Below are 20,783 nucleotides of genomic sequence, written 5' to 3'. Positions count from 1 at the left end.
CATCCCTCCTACTGGGGGTGCATAGTTTGCGTGCTTGTGTAAATTGTTAAAACTCTTAGTTTAAAGTTATCTGGTGTGTTGCAGATTTGCACCAGTGTAGTCTTTCAGAGGCTGTTGTGAGCGGTCGTAACTATGGCCGTGCCAAAAGGGAGCGGCAAGGTTCTGTGCCGGAAAGCTCATACAGTCAAAACTTGTTTCTTTCTGCCTCTGAATAAGTTGTAACTTTGATATTTAGAGGGTGCTTTCTGATTATAATTTTAAATCTTTTTCTTTTAAAAAATGCTTTTAGGAACTATTAAAGCGAATAAAATTCCCATTTGTTAAAAGGAATTTCGTTATGATTTCATCAGTTACTCCCTGGCAACTACTTCTATGCTTACATAGTGTGATTAAATGTGTTAATGTTCTTGATGAATCGGTAGTAAATAAAATAAATTCTTAAGAATATTCTTTGAAAATAAATCACGGTTCAACTTCCTTGGGCTGAATTTCATACCTGTTGATTGTGTTTCATGTTTTCTTCTTTTGTATGAATATTTCCAGATTCAAGGAATTAAGTACTGGCTGGTTATAATAAAAGTGCAGCTACTTACGGAGGTCCAATGTGGGTTATAATTATGATATTGCAGTGAAACGTGGTAGATATACTCATGTGTTAATGAGGAAACGACAGATGCTGGAAAAAGGTGGTTGCAGTTTTGCCCACCAGGTGCAAATCTGGCGCTGTACAACGCTTTTATGACGGTATGACATCTACACTGTCATTTGACAAGCAATAACGGGAGTGAACTGTGCGGAAGACAGACGTGCGCTGTTAGTGAATCTATTTACGTGAGCGGCAGCAATTGCAATGCTATATTGAGAGAGTATCCCGGACTGGAAAGTCTGAGGAGCGGCCCGATGTCATTAAATGGTTTAAAGGAGATTGTAATGAAATTTGAAAACAAGGTGAGCTTGGTGTGGCACCTGGAAGAGGGGGTGTCCTATCCCTTTGGAAGCTATTGACGACGTTGCTGTTGCTGTAATTAGGTAATACGTGTCGCGGGTAGTGTTATTGCTTGTTCAGTGTCGCGATAATTGTCCAGTCTATGACCAACAGTACGGAAACTTCTGCGGCCTATATTACAGCGCTACTATTACAAGGTCCAGTGGTGCAGCAACTGAAACTTCATGAACTGCGGCAAATTTCTTAAGTTGCTCCTAGGTTTCTGGCGAGGATCGAAATTGAACTGTCCAGTTTGGGTTCATGTTAAGCCGATTGCTATGAACGAAGAGTCGTGCAGTGTGGATTTACAAGCATCGTTATTTTCGATCCGTTCTTCTTTGAAGAAGACACATCCAGAGGGCCTGGCAGGAGCATCGTGAAGTCTGCACGTTATGGGGACCTCCTTCCACAGTACCTTATTCCTTCTTTGGAAGAGTGCACTACGTGTAAACTACTGTTTTCATGCAAGATGGGGCAACAGTTCACGTCACCTGTCCTGTGAAGGATCTGCTTAGTGCTGTCTTCCACGAACATATCAGCTCTAGAGGTTTTCCAGATGCGTGGCCTGCAATATCACCGGATCCAAATCCATGCAGGACCACAGCGAGTTGGCACATTTGAAGAAACTCAGTCATACTTTTAAGGACATTTACCATTCCTTCCATTGTTGCATGTAAGAACATTTCAACAAGTTGCCCTACCACTCTGGGGTATCTAAAAGAACGCCTTTACGAAGGACACTTTCGGTCTCTACTTGGTCTGAATGCCAGCATATAGGAACACGTTGCTCAGATTCCAACGGATATGCTGCGTGGAACTGTTGATCTCATCGTTTTCCGGCTGCAGCACCTCGTCGACGTCTCTCGTGCTCATACTGAACACGCTTTGTAAGCGGTGGTTAATAATAAAATCAACAGTATGCATTTATGACTTGTTTGACCATTTCTGCCATGTCCCGTTGCTAATCCATTACACGTACGTGGAAACATTCTTATACATCCTTCTCGCATTCACAGCGCCAGATGTGCCCCTGGACGGCCAAATTGAAACTGAGATATTTTTCAGCGTAAGTTAATTCATATCCACACGGTATATATCTCACTCGTGCCCCTGTTTATGGGCATTGTATGTATTCTTTTAAATTTTGTTGTTGCTGTTACTTAATATGTGAGATTCTACTATTCCTCTTTCAATTTAATTTCATATCTCTTTAAGTTATCACACGTGGATCTACCTCTGAGAACATTTCTGCTAAAATGAGTTTCAACATGTTTTTCTAGCGTTATATATCATTTCTAAAGAAGAAAACATGGCTTTGGTTTCATCGTTTAGTATGACCACCGCATGCGTGCTACAAACACTGTTCTAAACTGGGAATATTATACATCTCTGCTTTAAAGTCCTCTGTTCTAAGTCTAGTGGCGCTTATTCTGCTTGAGATGAACTATGTTGTCTCACGTCACAACCATTATTCGTTTTAGAAAGAAAATGAACTGGCTGTTACAATCAGGTATCGAGTAACTGCGATGTATACGGTGGAAACAAGGCTTCACATGTAACTAATTTTTCATGGAACAGATTAGAGACATTGTACTGAACAGAGTCCGAGGGTAAGTAGGTTTGAGTCCGACGTATGCATTGCCTTATTTTTATTGTTACTGACTCCTACTGTCTTGGATTCATGATGGTAACACGCTCAAATCCAAAATCCGGTTTTCGTATTTGGCCGCTTGTATCATCCGTTAGTTTATATGTATTACAGCTGTAGTAGGACGAAGTTTTTACGTTCTGCGACTGAAAAAGCTGGTGCACGACGTACTTTGTGCTTCGTCATTCAGTGAAGTATCTCCTCGAAGTTATGATATCTGTGGTCGATGCAGAGGTGTGCTATGTTGTAAGAACGTTGATGTTCATCAGTTTTTGTCTAGTCTTGTAGCACACGTTATACAGGCTTTCTGACGCGTTTTTTGTAGCTCGGACCTTGAGCAGAAACATATCCAAATACTTGTCCCTGGAATTTAAGTGAAGTTACACCTGTTGTCCCACGTAGGACAACGCTGGTGCATTGTCAGAAGACAGAATGTATATGCTCTTGGCTACCTGCAGACACTGTTCTGCCCGGTACGGTTAACAGTCCATCACAGTGTGGGAGTGAAACGGCGCCCTCAGCTGGAAAACGTATTCCAAAGAAAAAGTATGCGGGACAGTACCATTCTTGTGGCCAAAACATCTAAATTGCACATAGATACACCGATAAATTCTGGTGATATATGAATCAAAGGCAATATCTCTTCCAGCCGTACTGAAATGGTGCTAACAACCTGACCAATGCTGCACAGGCGTCAATGATGCTGATCGGAAAGGATGCCCATCTACATCGACCACTGACACACTGACGATAATGTCCAGGCAGTAGTGGAACTAATTCGCAGCAGCTGAAGATTTTATCTCCGTGACGAAGGAGCAGATTTCTATCGTCGAGGAATTGGAAATGGAAATGCCGTAAGGCGAGGGCCTCCTGTCAAGTAGACAGTTTGCCTGGTGCAAGTTTTTCGAGTTGACTCAACTTTGGCGACTTGCGTGTCGGTGGGGATGAAACGATGATGATAAGGACAACACAACACCCATTCGCTGAGCGGAGAAATTATCCGACCCAGCCGGGAATCGAACTCGGGCCGTTAGGTATGTCATTCCGTCGCGCTGACCACTCAGCTACCAAGGGCGTCGAGGAAGTGAACGATGAGTAAAACGTTCCAGCGACGGTTTACAGAGACTTGTTGATTAATAGTATCATGAAGTTGTGTCACTTTGAAGTGTCGTGCAGCAATCAATTAAAATTTTGAAGTCCACATGTACATCTTCTGCTATGTACGTCGAGGATAGTTCTCGGAGCTACGTATATCGTTCACAGTCTACAACTCCAGGTATAGGTCCAGTGTGTCTAGCACAGACAGGTTGGTTGCAGGCTCTCAAATGGTCTCATTCTGTACACTGGCACCGAGACAGAACCAGCTTTCATCACAAAACACAACTGGACTCCACCCTGTCCTCTAACACCACTGAAGTCGCAAATGGTTGTGGTTTGGTGTTTGTGGAATGCACGCTACAGGGCGCCTGGCTCGTAGCTGAACTTGAAGTACTTGAAGTGACCGATTTGTAACGTACGTTGTGTCACTTCTGGGGCCAACTGCTGCCCGTGCTTCTGTGGACGCAGTATGCTGTGGCAAAGTCCAACTTATCAGTCCTTACTCATCAGTTCACCTAACTTTCAACATTTGTCTGTAGCACCAAATCTCAAATGCTTACATTCTCTTCCAGTTTTCCTACAGTCCTTGTTTCACTACCATACAATGTTGTGGTCCAAACGTACAACCGGCCTGAGTGGCTGAGCGGTTCTAGGCGCTACAGTCTGGAACCGCGCGACCGCTACGGTCGTAGGGTCGAATCCTGCCTCGGGCATGGATGTGTGTGAGGTCCTTAGGTTAGTTAGGTTTAAGTAGTTCTAAGTTCTAGGGGACTGATGACCACAGAAGTTATGTACCATAGTCCTCAGAGCCATTTGAATCCAAACGTACATTCTCAGAAATTTCTTCCTCAAATTAAGGGCTATGTTGGATACGAGCAGGCTTCTCATGGCCAGGAACGCCCTTTTTTGCCAGTGGTAGTCTGCTTTTGATGTCCTTCTAGCTCCGTCCGACACTGGTTGTGTTGCTGCCTAGGTGGTAGAATTCCTTAACTTCATCTACTTTCCAGAATGAGAGTTTCACTCTGCAGCGGAGTGTGCGCTGATATGAAACTTACTGGCAGATTAAAACTGTGTGCCCGACAGAGACTCGAACTCGGGACCTTTGCCTTTCGCGGGAAAGTGCTCTACCATCTGAGCTACCGAAGCACGACTCAGGCCCGGTACTCACAGTTTTACTCTGCCAGTATCTCGTCTCCTACCTTCGGAGTTCGAGTCTCGGTCGGGCACACCGTTTTAATCTGCCAGGAAGTTTCATATCAGCGCACACTCCGCTGCAGAGTGAGAGTGAAAATCTCATTCTGGAAACATCCACCAGGCTGTGGCTAAGCCATGTCTCCGCAATATCCTTTCTTTCAGGAGTGCTAGTTCTGCAAGGTTCGCAGGAGAGCTTCTATAAAGTTTGGAAGGTAGGAGACGAGATACTGGCAGACGTAAAGCTGTGAGGACGGGACGTGAGTCGTGCTTCGGTAGCTCAGATGGTAGAGCACTTTCCCGCGAAAGGCAAAGGTCCCGAGGTCGAGTCTCGGTCGGGCAGACAGTTTTAATCTGCCAGGAAGTTTCATCTACTTTGTGACCATAATCCTGACATTAAGTTTCTCGCTGTTCTCATTTCTGCTACTTCTCATCACTTTCGTGTTTCTTCGATTTACTCTCAATCCATATTCGGTACCCTTTAGATTGTTCATTCCATTCAGCGGATCATGTAATTCTTCTTCACTCTCACTCAGAATAGCAAAGTCATCAACGAATCGTATCATTAATATCCATTCACCTTGAATTCTAATTCCGCTCCTGAACCTTACTTTTATTTCCATTATTGGCTCTTCGATGTACAGACTGAAAAGTAGAGACGAAAGACTACATTCCTGTTTTACATCCTTTTCAATCCGAACTCTCCGGTCTTGGTCTTCCACTCTTATTTTCCCCGTCTAGTTCTTGTACATACTGTATATTACCCGTCTCGCCGTATACTTTACCCCTATTTTTCCCAGAATTTCGAACATCTTGCACCATTTTACATTGTCGAAGTCGTTCTCCAGGTCGGAATATCCTATGCTTCCGTCATCAAATGCAAAATCAGAACTGCTTCTCTGGTGCCTCTACCTTTCCTAAAGCCAAACTAATCGTCATCTAACAGATCTTCAATTTTTCTTTCCATTATGTTGTTTATTATTTTCGTCAACAACTTGGATGCATGTGCTGTTGAACTAGTTTTGCAACAATTCACGAGCATGTCACCTCTTGCTATCTTTGGAATTGTGTGGATGATGTTTCTCTGATGATACGTAGGCAGTGTGACACGTTCTACGCACCAATCCAATGACTTTAGAAATTCCGATGAAATGTTACCTATCCGTTCTGCCTTATTCGATCCTAAATCGTCTAAAGCTCTTTTAAATTTTGTGTCTAATACTGGATACCTGCCTCTTCCCTGTCGACGATTGTTCCTTCTTCCATCACCTCATTAGACAAGTCCCTCCCTCATAGAGGGTTTCAGCGTACTCTTTCCAGCTATCTGCTCTCTCTTCTGAATTTAACAGTGGAATTCCCATTCCACTCTTAAAATTAACGTCATTCATTTCAATTTCGCAAAAGGCAGTTTTGAGTTTTCTGTATGCTGTGCCAGTGCTTCCGAAAATAATTTATTTTTCGATTTCTTCACGTTTCTCATTCATTTCGCTTTAACATTCCTTATAAACCTGGAAGAATATTATAGGTATAACAGTACATACTGTAAAACAGTCAGTGGACACTTAGTTCAGCAGAAACTAGTTTAAATGGAATGAAACTTCCACTATGCAATGAACTGTGCGCTGATTCAAAACGTACTGTCAGGCTAAATCACCATTCCGCTCCTAAACTCAAACCCGAGACCAAGAAACGACTTAGGATCTGCCCTGTCAAAATATTTCTTTCCGGTATCAACGGAAAGCATGCGCCTTAGCCATTTCTACGCGGCATCCTTTGTTCCAGGAGTGCTAGGACGCAAGGTATGAAGGAGAGATTGTCTAAAGTTCGCAACGTGAAGGGAAAGTATTGGAAAAATTGAAACTCTTTTCTGCAGTGCTGCACAACTTCATTGTACGTAATGAAGAGCATTAAGGAAGCGCGATACGCTACTGTAACGCATATTTACTCACAGACAATCAATTTCTGTGTAGTGAACATCATCAAATCACGGATTAAAGCTGCATCAAGTTGAAAGAAAGTTCCTTGGGGTCAAATACATAATTGCATGTACAAGCGACCGGTACTGTAACTGAAAAATATATGCCTTTGAGGCCAAAGAAACCTCCTCTGATTTGATATAATGTTAATCCGTGACCTGACGATGGTCACAACACCGTCACTGATTGTGTGTGATTAATATACCTTACAGCAACATTTGGTTGATCCATGACGCCTTTGCCGGCCGGAGTGGCCGAGCGGTTAAAAGCGCTACAGTCTTGAACCGCACGACCGCTACGTTCGCAGGTTCGACTCTCGGCACCTGTGCAACACAATGCATGCGCGTTTCCATGCTCGTATTCAACATTCTGGCGACTGGACTGGTTCTTAATGTAACAGCTTTGCACATCTGCAACGGGTTATCCCGCACCTACGTTAACCTGTGATCTTGGAATGTTAAATAGTTAAGTATATCACATAGACAAATATAATCCTGAAATTTCATTAGTCTACATTAATTGTTTTTTGATGTGGTTTCTTCCTGTCAGTGTAACTGAGGACGTACACTGCAATTACTACTCTGAGATAAAAAGTTTAACACAGCAGAGTAATTTGTGGTGGGCCACAACAAACAAGTCGGAAAAAGTTAAAAAAATGAGTTTACAGAGTTCACTAGTAGTGGCGCTGCTACAAACGGTGATAGTAATATTTTACTACCTCCCCAGAACTGCATAACTGATTTCGTTTATTCGCAGGTGCATAACGTTTGTCATGGTACACACTGAAATCCCCGCGCCACAGTTTCGAAGCACGCTGCTAGAAGACCCGAAAGATGTGTCATGCATCATGCATCAGGATATCGTGTATTAATTCATTTCCAAGAGCAGCGGAAATGCTGCAGCTGTGTCAGGACAATCCAAATGTCACCGATATTCCCATGCATTGGTCTGACACAGCTGCAACATTTCCGTAATTGCCGAAAGCAAATTAGCGCACGATAGTTTGTCAATGTGCTGTGCCATTTTCTGTTGGTTTCTCCATTGCCGTGCTACTACACGGTACCAAAGATTGTATAAGATCTACAAAGACTAAAAAGTAATTACGTAACTTTATTGCTTCGAGATGGTAATTTAAATTTTATGGCCACACCTTTTAAGTATCGGTTCTGTTATGCCTTAAACTCTCCATACCTGATTACGAAGGGAGTTCAATAAGTAATGCAACACTTTCTCTTCTAAAACCAAGCTGGTTTTATTCAGTATTTCAATACATGTTATTACCAACTCTTTTGGCTAAAAAACCCTATATTTAAACATAATTTCCATCAGTGTGAGGGCCATACACCACTTTACTGCGAAGGCCTGTATACTTGCATTATGCCACTGTACCCGTCGACAGCAGAGACAACGACTTGCAGCGTCAAGAACCCCGCCATCCTCCTCATACTGCTTCCGGCGCAGTGCATCCTCTAAGCCAAGCTAAATACAAGGAAGTCTGAAGGTGCGAGACGCAGGCTGTAGGGTGGATAAGGAATAAGTCCAATGAAAGTTTTTTTTTGTTTTTTTCTTTTTGCTCATTTCCATTGCGCAGACTTGTGTGAGTCCTTGAGTTGTTGTGGAGAAGTTCGTTGACATTTTTCATTTTTCTGAAGTCGTTTCTTCAATTTGTTGAGTGTAACACAATGCGCTCCAGAGTTGATCATTCCACTATGGGAGAGGACATCAAGCAGAATACTCCTTCAGAGTCCAGGATGGTAGTCATCATAACTTTATCGGCTGAGGGTGTGGCTTTCACTTTCTTCTTCGGAGGAGAGGTGATGTAGCACCACTCACTGCCATTGCCATTTTGTTTTCGTTTAGAAGCGATGAACCAATATTTCATCGCCTGTGACGAAGTTCGACAAATAAATGACACGATCTGCCCTGTAACGAGAAAGTAGTTCCTTTCTCAGAGATCGTTGATCTTTATGAACTTCTGTTAGACGGAGAGGAGGCCAGCGTGCACACGCCTATCAGAACCCGAACTGGTGAATGAGTGAGTCAGCAGTACCAAGAGTGCAGCGAGGTATTTCATTGTGATCCGTCGATCACCTCGAGCGAGAGTGTGTGTACGGTCCAACACTGCAGGAGTTACAGCTGTCTGTGGCCGGACAAGTTTGTGAGACCTTGGTGAGTTATGATGCCAGACGGCTCGCCCAATGGGTCACCGTGCCTTTGTTAGCTGCTAAGTGTCCGTAGACTAGCGTCTATGAATATCTCTGATGCTCTGGTTTTCCTCCAAAAGAAACTCAATGACAGTTCTCTGCTTGGAACGCACCTCCTTTACAGACTCCACACAGTGCTGCCAACTACCTGAACTTCATGAGGCGATAGGAACTGCAACGGGAATATTCCACTAAGTCCCACAACGAATTTCGCATTTTTTCGACGAAAACTGGCCGAGGAAGAAAATGTGTTGCACTGCTTACTGAACGTCCGTCGTGTATTAGACCACAAAAACAATTTTATTTCATAACTACGAGCTTCGTTAACGTAATATTATAAACTCTTTGTCTAGTCTGTAAGAATAACGATTACTTACCTGAGAAAATTTAAATTTAATTTTGTTTTCAACAAATCAGTTTCACTTTATTCCTATTTTTGGTTAATTACCGTTCGAGCTGTGGGCTGTGCAGGCGAAGTCACAATTTTGCAAACAATTTACTGAACGTAAGATACCCTTGTTGGCAACTGACACTAAGTAATACATCTGATCGCAATCTATAGCCAGATTATAGTTCGTGAAGGCAGACCTTTAAAGAAGTCGATAACAAGAGAAAGTTCCTTCAGAACCATATGGCAATATTTAACCAAACTTCGCACCTACACATTGTCCTAGTAAGGAAATCTGGATCAAAAATAATAGCAGTTCGCAATAAATGTGCTTTAGCTACAGATACCAAAAGAACAAATGAATATAGATTCGACAAATAACGACTTATAACAAGTTAAAAAATCATAGGACAACTCTATGGGTTAGTAAGTGTTTACTTACGTTAGAGCTAAACGAAAACTAGATATTTCAACACCACCATCACCAAGAATTTACCAAAACAACGCTATAATAAACTATCTACAATACTATCTATGGAGATTTCCCAACTACTATTTTCTGTATAATGGCAAATACAAAATAAGTGAAGCTCGCAGTGATGGTCTAACAATAAAAAGAAAATTTTCGGTATAGTGGAAGAAAATTTTCTGTACAGTGTCACATACAAAATCAATCACACTCACCGCGTAACGCCGACCGCGGTGGCCAAGTGGTTCTAGGCGCTACAGTCTGGAACCGCGCGACTGCTACGGTCGCAGGTTCGAATCCTGCCTCGGGCATGGATGTGTGTGATGTCCTTAGGTCAGTTAGGTTTAAGTAGTTCTAAGTTTAAGGGGACTGATGACCTCAGCTGTTAAGTCCCATTGTGCTCAGAGCCATTTGAACCATCACCGCGTAACAGTAATACAATAATATTCAACATCAATCACACATACAGTGCAAAATTAACAAGATCATCAATATGGTGTTTGCTGAAAAAAACAATTGCACGCAGTGCCAACGTGGAATAACCTCAACTCGCTTCACTGTACGTGCGAAGCTTCCGTGTTTAATATTTCTGTTAATTCGCTACACTGAAAGCACAGTCTGTACTTCTCTGTGTGCAGCATCACTCGAAGGACCAAAAAGCCACTGTCAGTCACTAGAGCATCCTGTAACGCTATTCTTGTGATATGGAAGCCCCTGTCTGCATCTCATCTGCAATTGCTGTCATCTCGGTCAGGAAAAGACTACAACTGCCTCACTGGGTTCCTTGTACCCATGTAGCGGCCACGCCCCACGCTGAGCATTTGTGAATTCCCAAACTCGCGTCCTGGGATCACCAATTTGAAGAAGACTTCAAGTTGTTGCCTGTTCGTTGCCTATCTCCTTTAACCAGTTTCCCTACTGCCTCGTATGCATTGCCGTTGGTGTCGAATGCATGTACGGGCAGCCCATCCATTGGCGATGGGCCACCGCAGGAAGCCGCCAAGCTTAAAGGCCCCAGTACACGATTAAAGAGTTTGTCAAACTATATTACCTTTGCCAAACATTTGACTGTTCAGAGTACCGTTTGGCGTGTCTATCAGATACTGTATTTCACGTGTTTTAGAGAAATTCTGATTGACATAAGGTTTGACAAGATGCGAAACGCTGTTGGTATTGAAGTATCACTGCATATATTTAGTGAAAAAAATTTTTTTTTGCAATTTATCTCACTGTACCATTACTTTCTGCAACTATGGAAAGTACGATCAAGGATAAAAACAAATAGCAATAACACTTACCAAAATAGCGTAGGTAGTACATCTGTCCCAGTTATACATCTGTCCCAGTTATATACACTCCTGGAAATGGAAAAAAGAACACATTGACACCGGTGTGTCAGACCCACCATACTTGCTCCGGACACTGCGAGAGGGCTGTACAAGCAATGATCACACGCACGGCATAGCGGACACACCAGGAACCGCGGTGTTGGCCGTCGAATGGCGCTAGCTGCGCAGCATTTGTGCACCGCCGCCATCAGTGTCAGCCCGTTTGCCGTGGCATACGGAGCTCCATCGCAGTCTTTAACACTGGTAGCATGCCGCGACAGCGTGGACGTGAACCGTATGTGCAGTTGACCGACTTTGAGCGAGGGCGTATAGTGGGCATGCGGGAGGCCGGGTGGACGTACCGCCGAATTGCTCAACACGTGGGGCGTGAGGTCTCCACAGTACATCGATGTTGTCGCCAGTGGTCGGCGGAAGGTGCACGTGCCCGTCGACCTGGGACCGGACCGCAGCGACGCACGGATGCACGCCAAGACCGTAGGATCCTACGCAGTGCCGTAGGGGACCGCACCGCCACTTCCCAGCAAATTAGGGACACTGTTGCTCCTGGGGTATCGGCAAGGACCATTCGCAACCGTCTCCATGAAGCTGGGCTACGGTCCCGCACACCGTTAGGCCGTCTTCCGCTCACGCCCCAACATCGTGCAGCCCGCCTCCAGTGGTGTCGCGACAGGCGTGAATGGAGGGACGAATGGAGACGTGTCGTCTTCAGCGATGAGAGTCGCTTCTGCCTTGGTGCCAATGATGGTCGTATGCGTGTTTGGCGCCGTGCAGGTGAGCGCCACAATCAGGGCTGCATACGACCGAGGCACACAGGGCCAACACCCGGCATCATGGTGTGGGGAGCGATCTCCTACACTGGCCGTACACCACTGGTGATCGTCGAGGGGACACTGAATAGTGCACGGTACATCCAAACCATCATCGAACCCATCGTTCTACCATTCCTAGACCGGCAAGGGAACTTGCTGTTCCAAGAGGACAATTCACGTCCGCATGTATCCCGTGCCACCCAACGTGCTCTAGAAGGTGTAAGTCAACTATCCTGGCCAGCAAGATCTCCGGATCTGTCCCCCATTGAGCATGTTTGGGACTGGATGAAGCGTCGTCTCACGCGGTCTGCACGTCCAGCACGAACGCTGGTCCAACTGAGGCGCCAGGTGGAAATGGCATGGCAAGCCGTTCCACAGGACTACATCCAGCATCTCTACGATCGTCTCCATGGGAGAATAGCAGCCTGCATTGCTGCGAAAGGTGGATATACACTGTACTAATGCCGACATTGTGCATGCTCTGTTGCCTGTGTCTATGTGCCTGTGGTTCAGTCAGTGTGATCATGTGATGTACCTGACCCCAGGAATGTGTCAATAAAGTTTCCCCTTCCTGGGACAATGAATTCACGGTGTTCTTATTTCAATTTCCGGTAGTGTATATATATATATATATATATATATATATATATATATATATATATATATATATATATATATATATATATTGTGGGATTTTAATGAAATTATTTTATGCATATTTGTCTTCTTTTTCAGTCAGTGTGAGAACAAAGTAACTCTAAACAAGATATTAAACGTATCACTGTCTATCCGCAGGAATCTTATGTAATCATCTTAGAAGAAAGATTAAGGAAAGGCAAACCTACGTTTGTAGCATTTGTAAACTTAGAGAAAGATTTTGACAATGTTGACTGGAATACTCTCTTTCAAATTCTGAAGGTGGCAGGTGTAAAATACAGGGAGCGAAAGGCTATTTACAATTTGTACAGAAACCAGATGGCAGTTATAAGAGTCGAGGGGCATGAAAGGGAAACAGTGGTTGGGAAGGGAGTGAGACAGGGTTGTAGCCTCTCCCCGATGTTGTTCAATCTGTATATTGAGCAAGCAGTAAAGGAAACAAAAGAACAGTTCGGAGTAGGTATTAAAATCCATGGACAAGAAATAATAACTTTGAGGTTCACCCATGAAATTGTAATTCTGTCAGAGACAGCAAAGGACTTGGAAGAGCAGTTGAACGGAATGGATAGTGTCTTGAAAGGAGGATATAAGATGAACATCTACAAAAGCATAACAAGGATAATGGAATGTAATCAAATTAAGTTGGGTGATGCTGAGGGAATTAGATTAGGAAATGAGACACTAGTAGTAGAAAAGGAATTTTGCTATTTGGGGAGCAAAATAACTGATGATGGTCGAAGTAGAGAGGATGTAGACTGGCAACGGCAAGGAAAGCGTTTCTGAAGAAGAAAAATTTGTTAACATCGAGTATAGAACGTCAGGAAGTCTTTTCTGAAAGTATTTGTATGGAGTATAGCCATGTATGGAAGTGAAACATGGATGATAAATAGTTTGGACAAGAAGAGAATAGAAGCTTTCGAAATGTGGTGCTACCGAAGAATGCTGAAGATTAGATGGGTAGATCACATAACTAATGAGTAGGTATTGAATAGAATTGGGAGAAGAGGAGTTTGTGGCACAACTTGACTAGAAGAAGGGATCGGTTGGTAGGACATGTTCTGAGACATCAAGGGATCACCAATTTAGCATTGGAGGGCAGCGCGGAGGGTAAAAATCGTAGAGGGAGACCAAGAAATGAATACACTAAGCAGATTCAGAAGGATGTAGGCTGCAGTAGGTACAGGTAGATGAAAAAGCTTGCACAGGATAGAGTAGCGTGGAGAGCTGCATCAAACCAGTCTGAGGACTGAAGACCACAACAACAACATGTAGAGTTGCGGGGTCAGGGGGTCGAACCCGAGACTGCGGATGGCAGAGCTGAAGCCGGGACCCACCGTACCGTATTTTGTCAGGAGGCCGAGTAAGTTCAAGAGCGTCAAGTGATCAGTGCAGAGTGATACAGTGAAATTCAGTAACATTTGTTTATTCCGATACTTTGCAGTACTCGATGGGTGAAGCGCGCTCTCCTGCGAATCCAGCTGGCTCAGCAGACTCCACGTACGCCGACACTGCTGCTGCCCTCATCAAGGCCGCCCTGTTAGAAGTCGGCCGGACTCTCCTGGTCGCCGCCCGCCTATACATTGCAACTGGCGTTACGCTGCTGCCCGCGATTCTGGAGACTGCTACAGTCCCTGGTCCTTGCCGCCCGTTTGGCCTGCTCTGTCAGACCATGGGACGAAGGTGGGTGTACTGGTCACCTGTGGCCCTAGGGCCGCAGCTGCTCCCTGGACCGGACCAGACTGGAACCCGCACCCTCCTGGATGCTGTGCCGCAACTTGCTGCTGGTGGTGCTTGCCGGATGGTAACACCTGCCGCCGTCTCTGGCGCTGTTACAGCGCTGCTGCACCTCCCTCAGCGTACTCCTCGCCCGGACCCCGGTACGCCAGGTGGGAAGCGAACGTGGCCCGCAGATTCTATTAGACCCGAGCCCATCCTGGACCTGCTGCAGATAGCTGTCACTGCCCTCTTTCAGGCAGATCGTGTGATCTCGAAGTTACATGCTGCTATTCCGTCCCGCCCTGGTGTTGTGTCTCCGGAGACGGAATATAGCCCGAACAAGTACATAGAAAACAGAATACAAGTTTATTCAGAATCCTTACTGCTGCCAGACTGACCCCTATAAACGAAGACCAGCACAGGTCCGTCCCGATGCTTGATTGACCTGGCACACTCTTCCCAAACTAAAATTGCCCATCTATCTATATTGGTTTCTCCCTCACTTTTGATGTAGTGTCGACAACGGCCTTGCCGCAGTGGATGCACCAGTTCCAGTGAGATCACCGAAGTTCAGCGCTGTCGGGAGTGGTCGACACTTGGATGGGTGACCATCCAGGCCGCCATGCGCTGTTGCCCTTTTTTGGGGTGCACTCAGCCTCGTGATGCCAATTGAGAAGCTACTCAACCGAAAAGTAGCTCTTAGGGCAAGAATCCCATAATAACGACTGGGAGAGCGGTGTGCTGACCCCACGCCCCTCCTATCTGCATCCTCCACTGAGGAGGACACGGCTGTAGGATGGTTCAGGTAGGCCACTCGTGGCCTGAAGTCGGAGTGCTTTTGATGTAGTGTCAGATAGAGACAGAAACTATGGCATGATTAAATTCCCACTCGTCAGCCACTCTTGGCTCTGGTTTAATGCCGCGCCTCATAAATCACAATAACTTAAAGCAACGCTTCACTTTTCTGCCTCGTTCTTGCTCCACTCAAAACAAATCATGTGTGCAATACCACCGTCGCAGCTCAGTGCCTGCGAGTGCCATGTTTACCTTGCCTGGCCCGCTGGCTGTCAACTGTTACCACACTCTGCCAGCAGCCGCAGATTTCATCGCCCTACCGCTCCTTCATTGAATTTTGATAAAATTTCCCTTTCCATCGACGAGGACTGACACTAGTGCAGCAGTATATTTCGCTCACATTTTAAACCACTGTCTGCTTCAAAAGTAGGATTACATTAAGATTAAATTGATATCATTTCTAGGTACGTGCAATGGCTTGTTCGACATTCCCAAGGGTAGATAAGACCAAATGTTATTGGCATCTGTGCTCTTTTACGAGAGCCTTAAAATATTTCAAAAGTTTAAGTATCCATTCTAAGAAAGTTTCTGTAATCCAGAGGGCCCTGAGAGCAATATTTCTTTGTAAAGGTAAGTTTCGCCCTGATTTTAAGCCATTCCCTGGACTTGCGACTTGTTTTATTCTTCTTCTTTAAACACAGAGGTGAAGTCAGTGCCAGAACTGCTTTATCTGCATTTGAGGCCTTTCCCGCTTTTGTCAAAATACTCACAAATACGAAAAGCGTCTGCCTCAAAGTGAGGTTAAGCTGACAAACTTTATCTGTTCGTGTATGGGCTTGTTTGACAAATCTGCGACTAGACAGGGGCGCATTTGACAGACAAGTTTGGTCGTTTACTGGGAGCTTAATTCTGGCCACATGCAACTCGACGTGGCACATTCAATTAGCGATCTTGAGTGGTTTTCGTGTGTCATGTATTTTATGTACAATGATAAGCCAAAATAGAGTTACAAAAAAAATCAGAAGAAAGAAAGAGTCGTGCGACAGAAACGAAAGTTGGTAGGTGTGTTTCTGCATCTGAAAGATGATTTCTATTCGAATTTCGTGTCACTCAGATAAGACTCGCGCTAGTAGCGCCACAATGAGGATGCATATCAGGTTTGCTTTAAATACACGCTGTAACGGTGGTGAGCGTTAGTTACCTTTGAGATTCAGCATGATAGTTGATGTTAGTCAAAAATGTTTTCAAGTCGACAAAGACGGCATTATCAATACCACAGTGAGATTCAAAAATAGTCGTGTAATAGGGCTAAGAGAAACTGAAAATTCCTTCCGGGATACTCCAGACATACTTGGCTGGAGTGTAGCCACTGTACATGTTTGTTGGCATCGGTAATAAAACTTACGGTCACAGCCGGTCGTTGTGGCCGAGCTGCCAGACTGGCCAGACTGGCCAGACTCTTCAGTCTGGAACAGCGTGATCGCTACGGTCACAGATTCGAATCCTGCATCGAGCATGGATGTGTGTGATTTCCTTAAGTTAGTTCTAACTTCTAGGGGACTGATGACCTCAGATGTTAAGTCCCACAGTGCTCAGAGTCATTAGAATCATGTTTTTGTCCGGTTACACGAAGAAAGGCTCCGGGCGACAACGTGCGACTGCCGAGATGGAAGACCGTAGTGCTCGACGTGTGTCACATCGTATTGCATCTACAGCAGCAATTGGAGCCGCGGTTGGCACCGAAGTGACACAACTTCCTGCTACAAATCGAGTCCTACGAGGTCAGCTCGGAGCCAGACGCCCTGTAGCGTGCATTTCACTGACGCCGAGCCACCATCATTTGCGACTTCAGTGGTGCCAAATGAGAGCTCACTGACGGGCGTAGTGGCAGCGTTGAGTTCTCTCATAGCAGTGTGTTGGTTAGAATGGAGCTGGGTGAGCACCTGAACCGGTCTGTCTGCGTGCTATAACACTGAACCTACATCTGGAGTGGCGTGAGGTGCAATTTCATATGACGGCAGTAGCAATTACAGTTTATTCCAACAACCCTGACTACACAGTTGTACGTCAATCAGGTGATTCGACCTGCTGAGCTGCCATTCATGAAGAACATTCTAGGAGGTGTTGTCCAACTGGACAAAGTTCACAAAAATACCGCTGTTGTAATCCAATATGCTCTGCGCAGTGTCGACATGTTGCCTTGTCCTGCTCGAGCACCAGACCTATCCCCATTGAGCACATGTGGGGCTCCATCAGACGACATTTGTAGAGTCATCCACAAACCGACTCAGTGCAACAGGCGTGGAACTCCATCCCACAAACTGAAATCCGCCATGTGTACAATAAATGCATGCACGTTTGCATGCTTGCATTCAATATTCTGAGGGTTACGCTGGCTATTAATGTAGCAGAATTTCATATTTTGAATGTTTATTTCGCGCTTACATTAATCTGTGATCTTGCAATGTCAATCCCTTAAACAAGTTCCTATTCAAATATATTCTCAAGGTTTCATTACTCTACATTAATCGTTTTTTGGTGTTGCGGCTTTATTCCGTCACTGTATTATAGACAGGCCCACCGAATGAGAGAATGCATACTGGTCGCGTTGCGGGAAATGATGCTGTAAGGAAAGGCCCAGTTGAGGCGCTTGGGAAAGTGGGAATTATACTGGTCATATAGAAGAATACCCCATAAATACTATCAAGATCTTCTGGAGAAGCGAATAATATGCTATTTCCACTACGAAAAGAAATACACATACTACGAAATTTGTATCCACTACTGTTATAGTAACATCAGTTCTTGTCTGTCACATGTCACCACAGGAACATTCGGAAGGTCTGTCTTTTACTAATTCCATGCCAGTGGGCGATGTATTGGCCATGACCGGTCAGGAAGTGTTTCAGGCCTCTTGAGGGATTCAGCTGCTTCATCCCGCGCCTTTGTTTTAGGAAATCCATTGACGTAAACGACAATGACAATGGCCATATTCTTATCGCTGGTAACCTGGGAAACTGTATCTCGGAAAACGGAAATTAATCAGCTGTTCACCAAGTACTGTAGTGAGTACCTAAAAAAATGGTTGAAGGACAGTGACACCACCGGTACGCAGCAAAGTGTTGATCGCCCATGCTTCGTCTCAGAAACTGGACGTCGGAAGCTTGCCAACTCTATGAAGAAGGATGGGCTGAAATTTGTGACATGTCTGACGACAAAATACAATACTGGTGCTGCCACAAGTGTTTCTGAGCCCACGGTTCAGCATACACTCCTGAACATGGGACTCTGGAGCAGATGCGTTGTAAGTGTTCCCCTGTTGGCCCAAGACATCGTCGTTTCGATTGCAGTAGATATGTAACCACCCAGATTGTACCGTGGGTCAAGGGAAACGTCAGTTGGAATTAAACAGATTTCGAGCAATATGAAGTCGATGGTCGTGCTTGGCTGTGCCTTCATCCAGGATAATGGATGTTGGAAGCGTGCGCAAGGCCACAGGCACCGGCCGGTGTGACGTATCATGCTGGGGGACCATTCACTCAGCCTTCCATGGGACCTTTGGTAGTAAACGTAGTCACTAAGGCAGCTGTAAACTACGTGAACTTCATCACTGTCTTCCCCACCTGTCTTCTCAGACAGCGAAGGTATTCCAGCAAGATAACTGGACTTCACACAAGGCCAGAATCACGCCACAGTGGTTTGAAGAAGATGATAGTAGACTCTGTAATGATATATTTACCACAACGGATGTCCTAATCTGAGCTCAATGGAAGACTTTGGTGCGCTATTGGCTGGGGGTGTAGGCTGTGCGTAGACATTAGGTGCCACATACTTCCGTACTCCTACCAAGGACTTGCCCAATGCAGGTTGCGCAGGATCGCTGTGTTCGAAAGGTGGACCATATCTTTATTAAACAGGTCGTTACAATCTTTTGGCTCATCAGTGTATGTCTGTTGGTTCAAAGTGCCTAGAACTTGTAGATAAAACATGTTCGACTAATAAAAATGAAATGTGGTTGTTATGAGAGGTTATTGTTATTAACTACAAGATAAACATCATTATACTGGCTACAGAGAAGAATACCCCAGAAATACTAGCTAGATCTTCTGGAGAATCGAATAATATGCTATTTCCTCTACGAAACTAAATGCACATACTTCGAAATTTATCTCCACTGCTACTATAGTAACTTCAGTTCTTGTCTGTCACATTTCACGACAGGAACATTCGGAGGTCTGTCTTTTACCAATTCCATGCCAGTGAGCGATGTATGGCCCATGACCGATCAGGAAGTGTTTCAGGCCTCTTGAGGGGTTTAGGTGCTTCATCCCGAGTCTTTGTTTTATATCTGGCAGAAAAACATAGTTGTGCCTCACTGTTTGGACATAACCCTATCGTTTCTGCCATAGGTAGACAATCTGATTTTGAATTTCCTGCTTGCTTCTGGCCCGTCTTCCTATTAACTGTATCACTCCATGGTATTGTCTTTTCTTCAGCCAATGCATCGCCGCTTTTTTCCGTATCTGGAAATGAGATACGCTACGGTCGCAGGTTCGAATCCTGTCTCGGGCATGGATGTGTGTGATGTCCTTAGGTTAGTTAGGTTTAAGTAGTTCTAAGTTCTAGGGGACTGATGACCTTAGCTGTTAAGTCCCATAGTGCTCAGAGCCATTTTCGAAATCTGATGAACATTTTCTATATATTACTTGCAATGCCTGTATAGACACAGTGTCGAAAGCTCCCGTCAACCCAAAAAGAATCCCACTTTGCACCCCGTTATGTATCCGTACTGGTGTCATGAGCAAAAGTCTGTGTGTCCAAGAACTCGCGCAGTCTCCCATGATCAAATTTAAGACAGCGTTATGATACGTCTTTACTGTCTGCAGTGGCACATTGTAATCTTAACTGGCCAGACCATTCATTTTGGTTACCTTGTTCCTGGTTCCCTTGTCTATTTATTCTACACTCCTGGAAATTGAAATAAGAACACCGTGAATTCATTGTCCCAGGAAGGGGAAACTTTATTGACACATTCCTGGGGTCAGATACATCACATGATCACACTGACAGAACCACAGGCACATAGACACAGGCAACAGAGCATGCACAATGTCGGCACTAGTACAGTGTATATCCACCTTTCGCAGCAATGCAGGCTGCTATTCTCCCATGGAGACGATCGTAGAGATGCTGGATGTAGTCCTGTGGAACGGCTTGCCATGCCATTTCCACCTGGCGCCTCAGTTGGACCAGCGTTCGTGCTGGACGTGCAGACCGCGTGAGACGACGCTTCATCCAGTCCCAAACATGCTCAATGGGGGACAGATCCGGAGATCTTGCTGGCCAGGGTAGTTGACTTACACCTTCTAGAGCACGTTGGGTGGCACGGGATACATGCGGACGTGCATTGTCCTGTTGGAACAGCAAGTTCCCTTGCCGGTCTAGGAATGGTAGAACGATGGGTTCGATGACGGTTTGGATGTACCGTGCACTATTCA

The sequence above is a fragment of the Schistocerca cancellata genome, chromosome 7 (assembly GCF_023864275.1).
Source record: "Schistocerca cancellata isolate TAMUIC-IGC-003103 chromosome 7, iqSchCanc2.1, whole genome shotgun sequence".
NCBI lineage: Eukaryota > Metazoa > Arthropoda > Insecta > Orthoptera > Acrididae > Schistocerca > Schistocerca cancellata.
This window is presented reverse-complemented; position numbering follows the sequence as displayed.